Genomic DNA, 20,864 nt, shown 5'->3' on the forward strand with positions numbered 1-20,864 from the left:
GTGTGTGAGAATACATTTGTTCAGTTCTCATACACAAACACACACCACCACTCAAATACAATCTTGCACAAAGACGTTAAACTTGTGTATGTAGTCTTTCTCACATAGACGTAAAAAAAGTGTTGGCTGGAAGGTGTTGCCTTCAGTCTAGACTAGGAGTTCAGTTAGGCAGTGTGTAAGTTCTAAGCTGGGTGGATTTGTACAAGTAGTGGTATAAATCAAAGTCTTCTAGTGGATCCTACCCGATGTGGTAGAAAGGGTGACATAGAAGCAGTTGAAGTCTCCGAACATCCATAAACATATCTTGTGTATTTAACTGATTAATTGATGTTTTTAAAACAATTTTGATCAGCAAGAGTATCCGTCTGTTCAGCTCTCACCATAACTGAACTGATGTATGCAAAAAATGATCTCCCTTATTTCAATTATTCAGGTTACATAAGTTAAAACATTTTCAAATATAACAGCTTTCTTCACGAAGGATTACTTCGAGTTTCTTCCGCTTGGTCTTTAAAACCAAACTCGATTTAATTCATCGGTGTTAACATTCTTAGAATATGAACTATTGAAGCTCATTGGAGAATATTGTGTTTGAAGCATATTCGAAGGTGTTAGCACACAATCCTTCGATTGGTATCAGAGCTAGCTGTTCTAAGAAGAACATTTGAAGAAAACTGTGTTTAAATTATCTTACTTTAAAGTAGTTTTAAATGCTGTTTAAAAGTACTTTATATTATTTTCAAAACTGTTTGAAAATATTTATATATCGCTCGTATCGTAGAGTAGAGAGGATTGGCTCTGCAACTATTATTGTCGCCACTTCTCTAGACTCCTAGCTTCAAGGTTTTAATCAGCCTGCAGGGTCCTGAGCTTCATCTGTCAAGATGCACATCTAAATTGTTCAGTGAACAAGATTTCAGTTGCAAGCCAACCAGTTCAGCTGACACACAAACGAAGCTTAGCCATGCTGGGATGTTGGATGATTAAAGTGGAACTTAATCATCAGCAATTTACCGTCACATCATTGATATATCAGATCAATGCGGTTCAGCATCAGTTGAGCTACTTTGAGTCTGCTCGACCAGTTAGCTTGTAAAGAGATCAAGTTCAAGGCAGTTTAACTCGTTTCTCTAGCAAATTGAACTCACGACCATGCAATTGTTCAAATGGTGAAGGCAACCAGTTGCTGACATATCTAGTTTTGTCATACAAAAACTGACTGATAATCTATGTTATTTAAATGCTATTGTAGTAGTAATTTTTTTTTCAACTGATGATGTATTGAAATGTAAAATACAAGGAAGTTTATTTGATTAAGTAAATATCATGTTTATCAAGTTGAGTTTCGGTTTGACTTAATTGATAGATTCAGATTTCTTGCCTACACTAGTTGAATGATTAAAACTTTCCAACTGAGCATATATAACTTTGTTTTTTCAAAGAAGCTTTTAATTCAATTTTTGATAGGGAGTTTTCTTTCACCTTCAAACCGAAAGTTTAAATTGTTTTTCAAACCGTCTTTAATTTAGTTCTTGAGGGGTAGATTTTAACGATGTTTGAATGAACTAACCCTTGAACTGAATATATTGTTCTTAACTACTCAAGTTTTGTTATCATCAAAATGGGGGAGATTGTTGGAACTTTTCAAGTTCGCAATCTTGATTTTGATGTTAACAAAAGTTGTTATTTTGTGTTACTAATGATTCACCTTAGTGTGCACAAGCTAGGATCAGTTTCGAGCTGTTTTATCGCAAACTGAAGATCCAACTGATCGGACAAACTAAATCAGTCAAACTGATACGTCAAACGAGAAGTTCAGTTGATTGTCCAGTTGATAGGTGGTTCAATAGGAGAAACTCAGAAGCCTGGCCAGCCGAAGGAGCGTTCAACTGATGAAGAGCCCAGTTAACCAATTCAACTGAACGAGAGTGAAATCAGTTCAACTGACGAGTCAACTAATTTCACCAGCCCAACTGAAGATCAGTTTAGCTGACTAGTTCGGAGCATTAGTTAGAATCTTTCAGCTGCAGATCAAGACAAGCTCATTCTAGTGGATTCCAGCTATGCACAAATGTACAAAGCAATTGTCCAGTCAAAAAGGACAATAATGGACATTGCATCAGAGTATTAAAGAGAAACATTCCAGAAGGGCAGTCAAAAGTCGAGATACAAAGTCCAAGGAACGAATTCAAAATGCAACGGATACAATAATTGAGTCTCAATGTACGATCTAACTTCGTGCCTATAAATGGAAGATAAAGATCAGTGAAGACTATGCGTGGATTTACTGCATATTGACCTATTTGGGCTAATAAAAGTGAACAATATATGGGAATGTAGCATTCATGCTGGTCTCTGATGCTCTGCCTTCACTTGCTGACAAGTGAGACATTTAGATTCAAATCGACGGATGTCCAGCTTCATACCTGGCCACTAATACAAAACCTGCAAATCCTTGTACATCTTGGTACCTCCTGGATGGATGAAATACGGAGATGTATGTGCCTCTGACAATATATCCTCTCTGATAGAATCAACACTAGGCACCCACATCCTTCTTCTGTATTTCACAATACCCTCAGACACCGTGTAGAGTACACTGCCTTTGGCCTCATCCTTCAGTCCTTATTTCTGTAACTGCTCATCCAAAGGCTGACCTCTAATGATTCGGTTTAGCAAAGAAGACTGGACTGCCAGATTAGACAACTTAGGAGCCCCGTCCTTAGGATAAACCTCTAAACCAAACCTCTGAATCTCTGATTGAAGAGATCTCTGCACTGGCAGCTGTGCTACGACTGCAAATTTTCTGCTCAAGGCATCTGCCACAACATTATCTTTCCCTGGATGGTAGCTAATTCCATAATCGTAGTCTTTCAATAACTCAACCACCGTCTTTGTCTTATATTCAGCTCTTTCTGCGTGGAGAAATACTTGAGACTCTTGTGATCAGTGAATATCTGACATTTCTCACCGTACAAATAATGTCTCTATATCTTTAACGCAAAGACAACGACAACTAACTCAAGATCATGAGTCGGGTAGTTTTTCTCATGCACTTTCAACTGTTTGGAGGCATTAACTGAACTGATGTATGCGAAAACTGATCTCCCTTATTTCAGTTATTCAGGATACATAAGTTAAAACGTTTTCAAATATAATAGCTTTATTCACGAAGGATTACTTCGAGTTTCTTCCGCTTGATCTTTAAAACCAAACTCGATTTAATTCATCGGTGTTAACATTCTTAAAACACGAGCTATTGCAGCTCATTGGAGAATATTGTGTTTGAAGCATCTTCGAAGGTGCTAGCACACGATCCTTCAGGTTTTAACATGTTGTCATTATTTATCAACGACAACAGTTTTGCCATGTTTGGGACTGTTTTTTTTTAACACAGTCGACAACAGTTTTGCAACGCCTAAAAACCGTAGTGTTTTTTGTTGAATCTACAACAATTTAAAACCGTTATCTTTAAATTTTCTTCACTAAAATTCAAAACTGTTGTCTTTAATAATTTTTTTCATTAGTTAAAAATTATTGTATTAAAATGTTTTTTTATTTACAATATATATAATAATAATTAAACCAAAAATAACAATCAAAAATAAAATATTTACCATGTTCAATCCGTGGCTATGTTATGTTCAAAATCCATCATCCAAAATAGGCCAACGATTAACAAAAATTTTACAAATTTGAATTTAGTACTGCAATTGACCTTGATAGATGTTCGTCATCAATGTGGCAACGTGGCAGTAGAGTACTAGAGTCCCACAATATCAAAATTTTCCAAACAGAAAATACAGATATACTGCAATCTTTTGTCATCATCGGCCTCGATCTCCTCAAACCTTATCAACATTTCTACATCAAAACCTTCCCATGCCATTTCATCCCTGACATATAATCCACACATAGAAAGCCCATTAAAACCCCATATAAGAGATGAGATTGCAAGCAAAGACATGCACTGGAAACACAGCTAACACAAATGGTGCATAGAGACGATAATACATTGTTTTCCCATAATAAATATATCCCACACATTGGAATTTGAAAGCTAAGTGAATTTTGACATTGTATACAACATATCAAATTAGTTAATGATATCAAATTGAACCAAGATTTTGCATCTTAGCTTTGACAGTATCCAATTGCGTTGCTCAAATAATCAACAAAGACAATCGCAACACTAGACTACATAAAAAGACAAAGAATATTGACATGATTAAGAGTACACTTACTTTGTGATGATGTTGTTGCTTTTTGAATGGTTGTTCAAAAAAATATATTCCCATTTTTCTGATATACAGCATGTATGAAGAAACAAAATAGTTGTACAAAACTAATGTTTTTGATGTACAGTAACATTTATGTTCTAGGAAGCTAGAACTAATGAGAAACTAATATTCACAAGCTCTGTTTCGTCAACCTATCTGGAATTGTCACCAAATATACAGTTCAAGATCATGAGCAGAATGTTCATATGATTAAGACTATTTACTATCATGACCAGAATATGTGCTCAAGGGCATCATTTACTGAAGAAAATAGAAAAATGATTGATTTGTAACACAAATCACTTCATCAATACTTTGCATATCTATTCGTAAATATAATCTTGTATGCATTCCGCCCACTCGGATCGCACTTCATCAATTTCTTCCTTAGAGCACTCTGTTTTCATGAACTGTTAACAAACACAGTGATAATATTAGTAAAAAACAATTAATAAAGACATTGAAAATGAGAAACACACAATTATTTGTGAATATTGAGAATATGTCGAATATTACAATTGAAGATAGTTAGTCCTTCTCACTGGTAGCATTTTTTTCAATCATTTCTCTCATAAATCTCATAACATAAAAACCACATTGTTTCGCATCTAGTTGTCGAGGACCCTATGTTAAAAAAATTGTTAATGATTGATACACAAATTGAAATAAACGTTAATTAATGACAAGTATACATGCATACCTTTACTACTTCTCATATAGCTTGTTTTTTCCCTTTTCTTTCCTTGTTTGAATTAAACAATCTTACACTCCTTCATACATCAGTAACAGTCAACATATGAATGTTTTATTCACTAAATTAAATTTAACATAAAAACAAAATATTAACTTACATATCCACCACATATTTCCAGTCATCGCAACGGTTTCGATGACTAAGTGAATCCAACAAATAAACCATCTCCTTGTAAGGATTGATGACAGTGAGAATCCAATGGTAACTACGCACAAAACACATAATTAGTGCATACAATTCAATAAACTGTCGAGAAAATAAATTAAATTTGATATTGTAATTTTGACTCACGCAACATTATGTGGCACCAAAACTAGTTGATTTCTTGATGCACTACTCAGTCTTTCGGCCAAAACACTTGCTCTTTCATTCAAGTGTTGGATTTTACCGTTTTGTCAAGTTTGGTCGCATATGGCATGTATTGGATCGTGTGCGGATTCACAAATCTAAATTTGTCGGTCTTGTTATCTTTTTTCATCTTTTTATAAAGATGCCTACAATTTAAAACAGAATAATGTTAATATGCTAAATTAATTAAGTTTATACAGATTAAGTGGTAAACAAACAAAAGAAGATGAAACGACCTCGACCTTTTTTTTCTAACCGTAAATCATAAACTCAAAAATACTATCTAAATAAAATAACTTAACGTAATCAACAATCATAATAATTTAGCATATGAAACCTCAAGTGCATAAAATAAATCATAAATCATCAACTAACAAAACTCCTAAATTGACCTTTAAAAAGATCAACTAACAAATAAGCAAAGCATAAAATATCTCTAATAAAAATCATTAACATAAATCTTTAAAACATTTATCTATCTAGCTAGTGCGGAAACATAAATGCCCTCAGGTGTGTACTGCTGCACTCGATCCACGCAATCGTCAGCGCCTCCCATAAATCATCAAATCCTGCATCATACGAACCTAGTGAGTCTAATGACTCAGCACGTTCTAAACATGGATAACAAATAATACATATACAATCACAAGTATTTAAAAATCATACTTTTATTTAAAATAGCTTTTCGACGTAATTAAACTATTTAAAGTAGCTTTAAGCATAAGTAAATCATTTAAAAAATTAGCTTTAATCATCATCATAAATCATATATCATAAAATCATATTAATCATAAAGCTTTCAATCATATATCATTTCGGGTGAATTTTGATCCTTGAAAGTGACTAGCTTTTATCATTCGATCGACTGATCAGTTTTCAGCTCCACATGACCCATGGGGTTGTGCACTTGGCTCCACCGTGAAAATACGATCGTCGGGGTCCTTTGGGGCCTTTTCCCTTACACGGGGTCCCTCTGGGGCCTTGGCCCGTAAACATGGTCCCTCTAGGCCTTGGCCCTCACGTCATCCTCACAAAATTGTAAGTTCACTGTCCTCAACATAAACGGATCCCCCAAAAATCATATATCATATGTCACAGTCAATTCACCACCCTCAAAATATTTTTCATTTTCTTTAAAATCATAAAATAACACAGCTTTCCAAAAATAGCATTTTAAATAGTAGAAATTGCCCATCTTTACCATAAATAATAAAATAATATATTATCATAAAAATCATCATTTTAAATCATAAAATATCATTTAACAAGCATTATGATCCTTCAGGACGCTGCTAAGCTTTTACGTATTTTCCCAAGTGTAAAATTACCGTTTTGCCTCTAGACGTAAAAATTCTCGATTTTATCTTTTTCTCACTTTTAATGACATGGTCTTATTTCAAATAATTATTTAAGGTTAAATATAATTTTTCATAATTTTATTAAGCTTAAATCTTGAATTTTCAATTATGATTAAATTCCAGATAAACCTAAAACTCATTAATTTGATCCCAAATTAAACATAACATTTTTATTACATATTCTACCCTTTTGAGCCACCCGTGGACCCATGGTTCCAATTTTTTCTTATCAAATTCGAAATATGACCCTTAACCGAAAAACCCGAGCCATCTCCCAATTTATTCGAGCCACGCCCGAGCCAACTCAAGCCAAACCCTAGCCAACCCACCTAGGCACCCTCCTAACCAAGCCCAGCCCAAAGAACCAGATCCTAGCTCGCTCAAACTCTCCTGGAACCAAGCTATAGAATCGGCGCATGGATGAAACTCACGCATATAAACTCCTAGTGACTCTAGGACTCTTCTAGCCGAGCCACCACTGAGCCCACCTGAGCCTAACCATACATGGACCACGCCCAGACCAAGCAAGCCCAGCCCAGCCCCTGGGACCCAAGCAGCGAACCCCCTGAATCAGAACAAGTCGCGCGTATCTCCTTCTGCACGTAGGAATCTTCTTCTTGCATGGGACACTTTTCCCAAGACACCACCAAGTCCTACACACCCTAGCCATCCCTAGACCACCCTATAGACCTTCCTGAACCATGCCTGGATCCACGCACCAGCTTAGACGCTTGAACCAGCCGCACGCCTCTTTCTTCCATAAGCGGGTCTCGCGCGTTCCCTTCCTCTTGACTTACAGCAGTGCCCAGCCGCCCTAGGACTCTTCCTAGCCCCTCAACACGACCCTATCCAAGCCCCTGCCAGCCCTGACTGAGCCCCAACACCCCATGAAAAATATCGAGCCTTCCCCTTAATGACATGCATGAGAATTGTTCTAGAAAGCCCCTAGGACTCCCAACCCATGATATGCGATGATTCCAGCCTATTTACCTTTAAATTTTGTCATGTTTTGATCACAATTTATTCATATTTTATCATGTTTTGGCAACATGTCCGTTGGATTCAAAACGTTTTTCAAAACGAGTGTAAAATCATTAAAATTTGAAAATACGTAACATACTGTAAAATAATCAAGCACCACTATTTTTCACGCATAATCAATGAACACACACATATTATGATTTGTACGTTATTTTAAAAGAGTTTAGTAACGTGTCTTTGCGTTTATAACTCTCGAATAGACGGTCGTTGGCGAGGGTGCGACGTTGGACGACCGGACGACGAAGAACACAAGCCTCTTCCTTCCTCCCTTATTTTCAAAAATTAGTGGTGTGTGTGTAAGGTGTTTTCGGCTGAGGGAGGTAATTTTTGAGGTTTAAAAGACCTAGGTAGCATATTTATAATTTAATTAACAAGCTAATGGGTTTTGATTTTGGGCTTGCAAGTATAAGGGTAATTGAGCCTATTTTAAATAATTAAATTGAGCCCAACAACACTTATTTAATTAAAATATAAAAGTTTATAAAATTAGTTTACCAAAAATAATATTTTTGATCATTTAAAACTTCTTGTTTGCTCAAAACCGGATTCTCGAGAAAAATCGAGCTCGAATCGCAAAATAATTCGAACTCCAGCATTTTTAGGACAATTAAATCATTTTTAATCATATTAGGAAGCCTTGCCATTATTTAATGAAAAATACATATTCTTGTCTTGGTCGTCCTCGGTCTTCTTTCTCCTGCCTATTATCGAATATTCGGGTAAAATCCTTAATTTCATGTAATCATGTCATATTATCATTTAATCATATATAAATATCATGCTAGCATTTAAAAGCAATTAAATAAAACAATTAAGCAATTAAAATAATTTTGCATGCATGCCGTTTACGTAGGTTGATTTTTCGGATGTTACAGAAGAAGACCTACCACATGCACACAACTATACAATTGGCAGATATTGGATCCAAATTATAGAAAGAATGATGTCTTCAAGATGCACAAGTAGTTCATAATCCTCGTCAAATAAATCGTGATAAAAAAAGCAGTGATAGATTTTGTTCATCGTCTAGAGCACATTTACAATAACAATACTACAATAGATGTAAAGATCTTGGCACACTTGAAGACAAACCAAGGTTATTTCCGTGATCGACATTTTCTTCCTTTGAAGCTTCTAAACATTGCAAATGTACACATGTTAGCTGCAATATTAAATTATTTATGATAATTTAAATTTAAATATAATATGACATTTACCTCATCTTGCATTACTACCAAGTGTGCTGGCCAAGCTACATGTGTTACTATAGCATCACCAACAGTATCACATTCATTTGGAATTGGAAATGACAAATGTGGTAATTTGTCCACATCATTATCAATGGATACGTGCATGCAACTCATGGGTAATGGAACACCATGAAGTAATTTATCATCCGCATTGACATGGACAATTGTACCGTAGGCAACAATATTGGTCCTAGATTCCAATGCCAACGCAATCGGCTTACCCTAGAAGACAAATAATCAAGTTATAAATTGATACAAATCATAGTTATCGACAATTGCAATAATCAACTACCTTTTTCATTGCTCAAAGCTAATACAACCAGAATTTAGCCAGATTCAATCCTAATAAAATACTGTAAAGTAATATAACCACAATTAAATATTTACCTGCAAAAAATCAGCATTGCTCAAAGCTTTCATGTCATCATCATTCGAAGTTGCATAGTTCGAGACACTCTTATCGTCACTCGTGAGATGCAACTTTACTGAGCAACTACCTTTTTCTTCAATCTCAAAGTTGCTTACACCCTTTTTGAACATTTCTTCAAGTCTCTGTATGCGCGCATCTTGATCTGATATGCGTGCATTTTATTCTGCGATGCGTGCATCTTGTTCTGAGATTAATATCTTCGCCTCCATCAACTCCTTTTTTCGATTAAGGATTATATGGTCATCAACAAGAGGACTCTTCCATATTCTACAAATATTGAAGTAGATGCTTGGAGTGATATGGCCTCCAACATCTCTCACACGACCAACATGTTCATGTGAATCCAGTGCTTTCGTAAGGATATCATTTTTTCCGTCTTCAAATTGCAATGTACCCTCGAGTTTTTGTTGCACATAATCATCATGTCATGCACAAAAGAACAAGATAATTACTAAAAACAGTTATATTGAATAAAAATTATTCATTTTCATGTATTGTTTGCTTACAATCTTTTCTATTGCCGATTTCAACTCTTCGCCTTCATATTGATCCTTCTTATTGACCCGTCCTTTCTTCCACATAATTGCTCGATTTATCTCATCATCGTCACATAACCCATTTGCCTACAAACAATATGTATGATATCAACAAATTTATAAATCACATAGCATGGATTTAGTAAACTTTTCGAATTAACTCCCTTTCTCTGCCTTATTTGTTCTGCAAACTTTCTCAATAATTTCCAAGTAAAACACTAAGAGTTTCTGAACAGTGTGGTCATCAGAAGGCAGAACATATCGAACAATAGTGATAAACAGCTGAGGTAGGGATTCACCATTAAGTAACAACATTATAGTTTTTTCATTGCATCAATTTTCGCATACACGTCACTGCTCATCTGCCTACAAACAATATGTATGATATTTATATTTAGGCAGATTTATTAAAATCGTACTTACTATTTCATCGGCGAAATGTGCATATCCTTTGTGAGACATACGATGGGGGCATATGTTTTGCTTTCTTCTCTTCTTTTGTTCACTTACTTTCTAGTTAATTGAACATTGCCCACATATATCAAATTTCAATAGAAATAATTTGTTATGGTATACTTATTTGAAAATAACAAATTAAGAATCTTACCATGAAGTCATCTGACAAGCGACTGATTACAAATGAACTCCAATCATCTCTTGTAATACCAAACCCAGTAGGTGGTTCTTTCAAATCCTCAGTTTTATCGCGCTTGCTAATAATGAACTTACGAGTGAGAAATTATATTGTCGCCACTTGTTATTTGAAGAGTTCAGACATCCCTTCTTCCTGCTTTGATCAATATTGTATGTCAGTTGTAGAAGTCATATTAACCCATAACATTAAACATATCATAACCATACGAAAACTAATTAAAATAGTCAAAACATTATAATTTACATTAACCGATTCCCATATTCATTCTTTGACGTCATTTGGAACCTTCTTCCAAATCTGATAACTTATATTTACCTTTTCTCGAACAAGAACTCCAATATAACTTTTCTCGAACAAGAACTCCAATATTGAACCTTACATCCTTTATAATTCCATGAACACTTTGCCTAACAAGCCTATCCAAACGTGTACGACCTCTAGATGATCTCGTTGTTTTGGTCTCTGTAGATTCCAAAACTGTTTTGCCTCCACAACTATTGTCAGTGGCAGAATATGCAGTATTCTGTTTAGGCTTCTCATTCTTTGACATCCTGCAAGCATTTACAATATGTTAGGCAATCACAAAAATGCACTATGCAACGCATGTCATAAAAAAATTAGTATTCATTTCTTTATTTTTCTTTCTATATGAAACTGTAATATGCAGAACAGTAAGGGAATGTAACCTATTATGCTGGTTCAAGTCATTTAGGATTGCACTTAATTATTGTCAAACCAATACCCATCACAATCTTCACGAATGCATGGCGGTTCATTTTCATTTATTCCATCAACATCCATTGATATAAACCCTCGTGCAAAACATTGATAGTGGGTTACAACATTTTCCAATTCATCATCATTCATGTATTCAATGTACTCTTTGGTGGGACTTGCAAGTAGAGCATGCCATGCAGGATCTTGAGGATCTTCAATGTTAAAAACTTGCTTTGCTTGACTTCCCAAGATAAAAGAATCAGACTTGAATCCAATTCTCTTCAGGTTTACAAACGTGAAACCAAGATTATCAACTTTAATACCGTTAATATTCTCAACCCAATTACATTTAAACATTGGAATTTGAAACATTTGGTAATCAAGTTCCCATATTTCTTGAATAACTCCATAAAAAATCATGTCTGACACAAATGAATTTTTATCCTTTGCACTAGCAACTTGCATTGTCGTTGCGACTAAGCTTACTCCGGAATTTTGCACAACTCGTATATCTTCTCGCTCTTTTGTATGATAAGTGACCCCATCAATCAAATAACTAGAGTACTTTAACACTTGTTTGCTAGATCCGCACGCTACCCACTTCAATCTTTCTGAAATTTCACAAGTGGAATTGCCAACTGCACTTGCAACCTACATTTCACAAAGTTCTAAAATTTATCCCTGAGTTTTAAAAAAATAATAATAATACTGATATTTAGACAGCTTACATTTCGGTTATGCTCATCTTGTAACCACCTTTTGGATTGAGCCTTATGAGAAAATTTTGCATCCAAAAATGTCGTGTGTTCCCTGATGAAATGATTAAGGATAAGTTAATCGATTGAATGTAAAAAAGAATAGCAAGAAAGTATTACTAAGTCAAAGAAATTACTCGATATAAGGATCAACGTCAACATCATTTTCCAATAGATAATGATGTGCTTGATTCAAATCATCATCACTAGTGTAGTGCATTACTGAACCAGACATAGGCATAGTGAGTTGTACTCTCTGATGCATTGATGGGATACCAATTGTATCTACACTAGACATGTAGTCCGAGCAAAATTCCACAGCCTCTTCAGCAATATAACGTTCGCCCTTCAGGCCGATTGCGATTTTGCACAAAGCCTTTCAATATCTGCATGAATCTTTCAAATGGATACATATTCCTAAACCAAACCGGTCCACACAACTTTATCTCGCGCACAAGATGAACAGTCAAATGAATCATTATATCAACAAAATATGGGGGAAAATATTTCTCTAGTAACACAATATCATCACAATCTCTCTTTGCATCTCGTCCAACTTTGAGACATTTATCACTTTATTGTATAACACATTGAAGAACCCACGCAACCGAGTGATGGTATCTCTAACATGTTTAGGCAGGACACCACGTATGGCCACTGGATGCAATTGTTGCATCAAAGTGTGATAGTCATGTGACTTAAGGCCAACAAGTTTCAAGTCCTTCATCAACACGAGGTTTTTAATATAAGATGAGTAACCCGTAGGGACCTTTATTTCAAATAGAGAATTGCAAAATTTTATTTTCTCAGACTTGCTTAGTGTATAACAGGCTGCTGGAAAATACATTCTTTTCTCCCCCCATCTTTGGTATCAAATCAGTCCTCAAATTCATCTCCATGAGGCCTAGTCTTGCTGCAACTCCATCCTTTGTTTTTCCTTGACTGTCAAGTAACGTACCGATGAAACTTTCACAAACATTTTTTTCAATATGCATCATATCAAGAACATGTCGAACATGTAGATGTTTCCAATACTCAAGTTCAAAGAATATAGATTTCTTTTTCCAACATGATTTTTCATCACTTACCTTCAACTAAAGCTTCCCACTCATTTTTCCCAGACGATAATTAATTCTTTCAACTCTTTCTAAAACTTCATGCCCAGTTAATGGTTTTGGTGTGAGTTTAAACTCTAGGTTCCCGTTAAATGCTTTCTTTTGCCTTCGATACAGATGAATTGTAGGAAGAAACTTTCTATTGCCTGTGTACACAATTTTTCTACTATGCTTCAACCTCGTCGAATATGTTTCTTCACTACATATTGGACATGCATGATATCTGAAACGACCTCTATTTTTTTTATACTAAAATATAAACCATAAATTAGAAATACCAAATAAATAAACTTAAAATTTCCAACCATTAATAATAAATTAACTTATGAAATCTCAAGTGCATAAAATAAAATCCTAAATCATCGACTAACCAAAATTCTTAAATCGACATTTAAAAAGATCAAATAAAAATAAAAATAAAGCATAAAATATCTCTAATAAAAATCATTAACATAATCTTTAATTGCTAAATCTAATAAGCTAGTGCGGAAACATAAAGGCCCTCGGGTCTGTACTGCTGCACTCGATCCACTCAATCATCACCGTCTCCCATAAAATCATCAAATCCTGCATCATACAAACCTAGTGAGTCTAAAGACTCAGCACGTTCTAAACATGGATAGCAAATAATACATATACATTCACATATATTAAAATCATATTTTTATTTAAAATATTTTTTGAACATAAATAAATCATTTAAAATTATTTTAGCATAATTAAATCGTAAAATCATTTTAAAATAACTTTAAACATAAATAAATCCTTTAAAAATCATTTAAAATAAGCTTTGAGCATAAATAAATCATTTAAAAATAGGTTTAATAATCATCATGAATCATATATCATAAAAATCATTTTAATCATAAGCTTTCAATCATATATCATTTTGGGTGAAGTTTGATGCTTGAAAGTGACTAGCTTTTATCATTTGGTCTACTGCAGTCTTAGCTCCACATTGCCCATGAGGGTATGAACTAGGCTCCACCGTGGAAATACGATCGTCGGGGTCCTCTGGGGACTTTTCCCATACACGGGGTCCCTTTGGTGCCGTAGCCTGTAAACGGGGTCCCTCTGGGGCCTTGGTCCGTATATGGGCTCCCTCTGGGGCCTTGGCCCTCACGTCATCCCCACAAAATCATATATCATATATCATATATTTCGTAACAGTCGTTCACATCCCTCAAAAATTTTTTCTTTTCTTTAAAAATCATAAAATAAGACAGCTTTCCAAAAATAGCTTTTTAAACAGTATAAATTACACAGCTTAACCATAAATCGTAAAATAACATATTATCATCAAAATCATTATAATAAATCATAAAATATCATTTTACAAGCATTATGATCCTTCGAGATGCTGTCAAGAGCTTACGTATTTTCCTAAGTGTGAAAAGATCGTTTTGCCCGTGGACGTACAAATTCTCGAATTTATCTTTCTTCTCACTTTTAATGACATGGGCTTACCTTAAATAATTATTTAAGCTTAAATACAATTTTTCATAAATTTATAAAGCTTAAACTAGGGTTTTCAATTAGTTCTTTAATTAATGTTTTGTGCGGCGATAAAATTCCGGATAAATCCAAAACCCATTATTTTGATCCCAAATTTTAAACATAATATTTTTATTATTTACTCTACCCTTCCAAGTCATGAGCCACACCTGTGGACACATGGATTCAATTTTTATTCTTAAATTTTTGAATTTGACCCTTGCAAGGACACACCAAGCCAACTCCTTATTTACTCGAGCCACGCCTGAGCCACCTCAAGCCAAACTCTAGCCAACCCACCTAGGCACCCTCCTAACCAAGACCAGCCCAAAGAACCAGCCCCCAAGTCGCTCAAACCCTCTTGGAACCGAGCTACAATTTCTACATGAGTGTGTGTGAAGTGTTCTAGTTGCACTAGGACTCCTAGCTAGCCTAGGGCTCTTCCAACCGAGCCACACCAAACCACCATGACCCTAATCATACTTGGACCATGCCCAGCCCCTGACCGCGCGCACGAGCCACCTGAAACCAAGCAGCAGCCTGCGCATCCTTGAAGGTGTTCTCCATGTTTTCCTGCGTTTGGCTCGAGCCACCTCAAGCCACCCTGTACCAACCCATGACCCAACCCTTGGCCAACCTCCCTTGACTCCGATGGACCAGCCTGGCTCACGCCCAGGCCAACTGCAAGCCCACTTCCCTGCTGCGCACAGAACCGTGCATGGGGGAGAGTCCTAGTTCACTAGGACATTTCCCTAGCCACTACCTTGACCCCTAGCCACCCTAGGACCCTACCTAGCCTTCGAACCTGACCCTGGCCAAGCCCCCAACCAGCCTTGGCCAGCTCCGTGACCCCATGCCAAAAACACCGAACCCTTGAACCCCAACAAGCATACACACACTTTTTTTTTGTTTTTAAAACTCTCGGCCCTTCTTTCTGGATTATTGCCCAAGGTTTCCAACCTTATTTCCTTCAATATTTATCATGTTTTGATAATGTTCCAATCATATAACATCCTAACTTGGCAGCGTATCATTGGACTCCGTAAAAATTATTGAATACCTATTTTATTCTTGTATCAACAATTAAATCATGCATAATATGATTTGTATGATGTTAAAAGAGTTTAGGAAACGTGCCTTTGCGTTTATAACGCTCGAATATACGATCTTCGGCGAGGGTGCGACGTTGGACGACGAAGAACACAAGCTTTTATTTCTTCCTAAATTTCGAAAATCTGATGTGTGTGCTTGAGGTGTATTTTGGCTGATGGGTGATGATTTATGAGGTTTAGAAGACCTAAGTAACTTATTTATAAATAAATTAACAAGCTAAATGTGCTTTGGTTTTGGGCTTGCATGCTTAAGGCTAATTGGGCCTACTTAAATTAATTAAATTGGGCACATAACACTTAATTAATTAAATAATAAAAGTTTATAAAATCTGTTTCCCAAAAATAATATTTTTGATCTTTTAAAACTCCTTGTTTACCCAAAACCGGCTTCTCGGGAAAAATCGAGCTCGACTCGTAAAATAATTTGAAATCCAGCATTTTTAAGAAAATTAAATCATTTTTAATCATATTAGGAAGCCTTGTTATTATTTAAATAAAAATACATATTCTTGTCTTGGTCGTCCCCGGTCTCTTTTTCCCTGCCTATTATCGAATATTCGGGTAAAATCCTTAATTTCATGAAATCGTGTCTTTTTATCATTTAATTATGCAATCGTACATTTAATAATATAATAAATATCATGCTAGCATTTAAAAGAAATTAAATAAAACAATTAAGCAATTAAAATAATTTTGCATGCGTGTGGTTTACGTAGGCTGGTTTTTCGGACGTTACAATATCCTTTCACAATACAACCTGACATGTTCCCATATGCAGGAAAATCATTGATCGTCCATAGTAACACAGCTCTAAGCGAGAAAATTTCTTTTCGACATGCAACATATGTATCAACACCTATATCCCATAAAAATTTTAAGTCATCAATTAGAGGTGCTAAGTAGACATCAATATCATTTCCCGGTTGTTTGGGACCAGAAATCAACAAAGTGAGCATCATAAATTTTCTCTTCATACACAAACTTGGAGGAAGGTTGTAAGTGATCATCACAATTGGCCAACAACCATATGCAGAACTCATCAAACTATGCGGATTGATGTCGTCTGCTGATATGGCCAATCTTAGATTTCTTGGCTTGGAAGCAAAATTTGGCAAGTTGTGATCCACTACTTTCCAAGAGGGTGCATCATCCGGATGACGCAAGTATCCATCACGAATTCTTTTATCAGCATGCCAAGTTAATTCCTTAGATATCACCTTCTTCTGAAACCATCTTTGAAATTTGGGAATAGGTGGGAAGTACTTAAGGACCTTTGCAGGAACTCCTCCATTTATCGTAGAATTTTTACCCAATTTCCACCTTGACATCCCGCAAATATGGCAACTGGTAAAATCCTCATACTCCTTCCGGTATAAGATACAATCATTAGGACAAGCATGAATTTTCACATAATCCATCCCTAAAGCACATAAGCTTTTCTTAGCATCATACAAAGATAAAGGCAATTCATTGTCATCTATAAGCATTTGCCCAAACAAACTAAGTAAATCAGTGAAACTTTTATCACTCCAACTATATTTTGCCTTCAAGTTATATAATTTTTCAAGTGCAGATAACTTTGTAAATTTAACACATCCAGGATATAAAAGGTTTCTCGGCATCTTCAAGTAGCTTATGGAATTGGTTTGGATTCTCAGCATAACTATCATATGCACCATGTACCATACTTATAGGTTCCTCGGTAAAATATTTGCGTTCATCTTGCCCTACTCGATCACTATCATTCATTGAGTTCCCGAACTTAGATCTTTCGCCATGCCAAATCCATGTGTGATATGTTAAATCTATACCATTAAAACACAAATGAGCCCTTATAGTGTCAATATCTTTCGTCTTTAGATTACCACATTTTGCACATGGGCAAGGCATTGCATTCAGATTGTTAGCGTTTCGCGATGCAAACTGCAAGAAATACTCCACCCCAACCTCATATTCATGTGATAACCTATTTTTTGACATCCAATATTTGTCCATTATACGTACAGCTAACCAACCGACAATGAGTCAAATCCTTCAAAATAGTTGTAAAAATATTGTTAGGTTGGTGTTCAAAATAGTTGTAAACAACAAAATTAGACATAAATGTTGTGATGAATCTATCAACAATGGTTGTTTTACGTAGCTTCATTTGCTGTATTTTGTGGCGATGGCTTTATCAACAATGACAATAATTTTATTCGTAAATATGCAGAAACATACCTGCAAGAAACCGCCGCCGCAGCTTTTTTACCGACTGTAAACTAGAAAGTAAGCAAATTTCCTATCCCACTGTCACCTTCAATTTTGTGCACATAAAGCATGAAATATTCATATCAGACCCATCACGTGACACAACCACACTTGAAAAACAACACAACTACACTTGAAAAACAACCATAACAAAGGAATTACCGCTCAAATCCGCATAAAAGAAGCTTGCTCCTAATAGCTTGCCACCTTTGAAATTGGTCTGTCGCAGTAAATACTGGTCAAAATAACTGCAATCAAATAATAAAAACTAGTCAAATTACCAACTTGGTTTAATCAGCTTGATCAACAATTAAAGATCCTATGACTGATTACATTACGGGTTATTTACCAAATTCAACATTGACAAGTTAAAGAACATTTAAAGAAGAAAAGAAAAGTAAATGATTAAATGAATTGGCATGTGATTGAAGTTTCTTGTTTTGAAACTAGAAAGTATTGTTATCCTATTCCAGTGCTTCGAATTGGCTCTTCAAGACATCATAGTCCTTTTCCAATTGCTTAGTCTTCCAACGGTTCCTCCTCTTCTGGAACCATACAAACCCTTCACAGAGCCAGCCCCCAATTTCTGGAATTTTGGTCTCTATTTCTTCACAATCTGAACCAACACAGTAATGATATATGTTACTAATAGTGAAGGTTCAGAGACATGGAAAAAGGATATGAGCTTCTGCAATATAGTTAGCTGCGATCTCGTGAAATATACAGAGGTTTAATACAAAAAACCCAAAAAATCGAAGCACAACCTCAACTAAACACAAAACACCCAAGAATTGAAGAAAAAACTCACCTAAAATATGTTGGAATTGCAACACTGGAACAATCGCGCGAAGAGGGCTCGCGCTTGCAAGATCCGGGCTTGTTTTCCTTCTGTTAAAGTTGCTTCTGATTGGTGACGTCTTCGTCTAGTAGAGGCGATGGTCGGAGCTATGATTACAAGAGACGCGACGAAGAGATGGTGAGGAAGATGAACGACGAGGGAATGAAGCAATTAGGTTTTTCTTTTTCTTCGTTGAACACATCAGCTGTAGGTTTGTATTCACACCAATAATTGAGTTTAATTAAGTCTCTCTTTTAATCCGATCTTGATAATTTAAAAACATAATACTATTTAAATTTCAAATGTATTTGATACCATTTTAATATTTGATATTATAAAATACACATTTTAATATATTTTTAAATTTTTTAGATATAAATAATTATTTTAATTTAACATATCAATAATAATTTTAAAATCACAAAATTAACAGATAATTAATCACAATTATATATAGAGCTATCAGACGGGCCAATCCAAGACGAGGTGGGTCAGCCCACAGAAAACCAGTCATTTAGCGGGGTAGGGTGGGCCGGCCCACAATCCCGACCGGATGGAAATCTTCAACCCAACCCATCCCAAGGTGAATTGTGGGTCAGACGAGACAACCCACAGATCAGACTAAAAAAATAAAACAAAAAATAAAATAATAAACCAATATAATATGAAACGACCTCGATTTTTTTTTCTATTCATAAATTATAAACTCTAAAATACTAAATGAATAAAATAACTTAACATTTCTAACAATCATAATAAAGTAACAATTTAAATATCAAGTGCATAAAATAAATCATAAATCATCAGCTAACCAAAACTTCCTAAATTGACCTTTAAAAAGATCAACTAACAATAAATAAAGCATAAAAATATCTATAATAATAATCATTAACATAATCTTTAAATAATTTATCTAACAAGCTAGTGCAGAAACATAAAGGCTCTCGGGTGTGTACTGCTGCACTCGATCCACTCAATCTTCAGCACCTCCCATAAATCATCAAATCCTGCATCATATAAATCTAGTGAGTCTAAAGACTCAGCACGTTCTAAACATTGATAGCAAATAATACATATATATCCACATGCAATTAAAAATCATATTTTATTTAAAATAGCCTTAGGACATAAATAAACCATTTAAAAATAACTTTAAGCATAAATAAATCATTTTAAAAATCATTTAAAAATGAGCTTTAATCATCATCATAAATCATATATCACAAAATTATTTTAATCATAAAGCTTTTAATCATATATTATTTTGGGTGAAGTTTGATACTTGAAAGTGACTAGCTTTTATCCTCCAGTCGATTGATTAGTCTTCAGCTCCACATGGCCTATGGGGGTGTGCACTAGGCTCCACCGTGTAAATACGATCGTCGGGGTCCTCTGGGACTTTTTCCCATACACGGGGTCCCCCTGGGGCCTTGGCCTGTAAACAGGATCCTCTGGAGCCTTGGCTCTCACGTCATCCTCACAAAATTGTAAGTTCACTGTCCTCAACATAAACGGATCCCCCACAAATCATATATCATATGTCACAGTCAATTCACTTCCCTCAAAATATTTTCTCTTTTCTTTAAAATCATAAAATAACATAACTTTCGAAAAATAACATTTTAAACAGTATAAATTGCACAGCTTTACCATAAATCATAAAAATACATATTATCATCAAAATCATCATTTTAAAACATAGAATATCATTTTACAAGCATTATGATCCTTCGGGACGTTACCAAGCGTTTACGTATTTTCTAAGTGTAAAATTACCGTTTTGCCCCTGGACGTAAAAAATTCTCGAATTTATTTTTTTCTCACTTTTAATGACATGGGATTATTCTAAATAATTATTTAAGTTTAAATATAATTTTCCATAATTTTATGAAGTTAAAACTAGGCTTTTCAATTAATTCTTTAATTAACGT

General features: G+C 35.1%; 2 long non-coding RNA genes across 4 annotated transcripts; both read right to left on the reverse strand.

The window, feature by feature from the left end:
• Positions 1-4,600: 4,600 nt before the first annotated feature.
• Positions 4,601-5,446, reverse strand: LOC142548055 (uncharacterized). The gene is made up of 3 exons (XR_012820851.1): positions 5,132-5,446; positions 4,981-5,050; positions 4,601-4,677 (listed from the first exon to the last, which is right to left on the reverse strand). It is a non-coding gene; the product is annotated as an uncharacterized LOC142548055 (long non-coding RNA).
• Positions 5,447-8,965: 3,519 nt separating this feature from the next.
• LOC142548056 (uncharacterized) lies at positions 8,966-18,903 on the reverse strand. 3 transcript variants are annotated; one of them, XR_012820852.1, is made up of 3 exons: positions 18,258-18,903; positions 18,066-18,141; positions 8,966-10,084 (listed from the first exon to the last, which is right to left on the reverse strand). It is a non-coding gene; the product is annotated as an uncharacterized LOC142548056 (long non-coding RNA). The 3 variants fall into 3 exon arrangements; XR_012820854.1 differs by lacking the exon at positions 8,966-10,084 and adding an exon at positions 11,025-11,203; XR_012820853.1 differs by lacking the exon at positions 8,966-10,084 and adding an exon at positions 16,694-17,265.
• Positions 18,904-20,864: the final 1,961 nt, after the last annotated feature.

The sequence above is a fragment of the Primulina tabacum genome, chromosome 6, assembly GCF_025594145.1.
Source record: "Primulina tabacum isolate GXHZ01 chromosome 6, ASM2559414v2, whole genome shotgun sequence".
Lineage (NCBI taxonomy): Eukaryota > Viridiplantae > Streptophyta > Magnoliopsida > Lamiales > Gesneriaceae > Primulina > Primulina tabacum.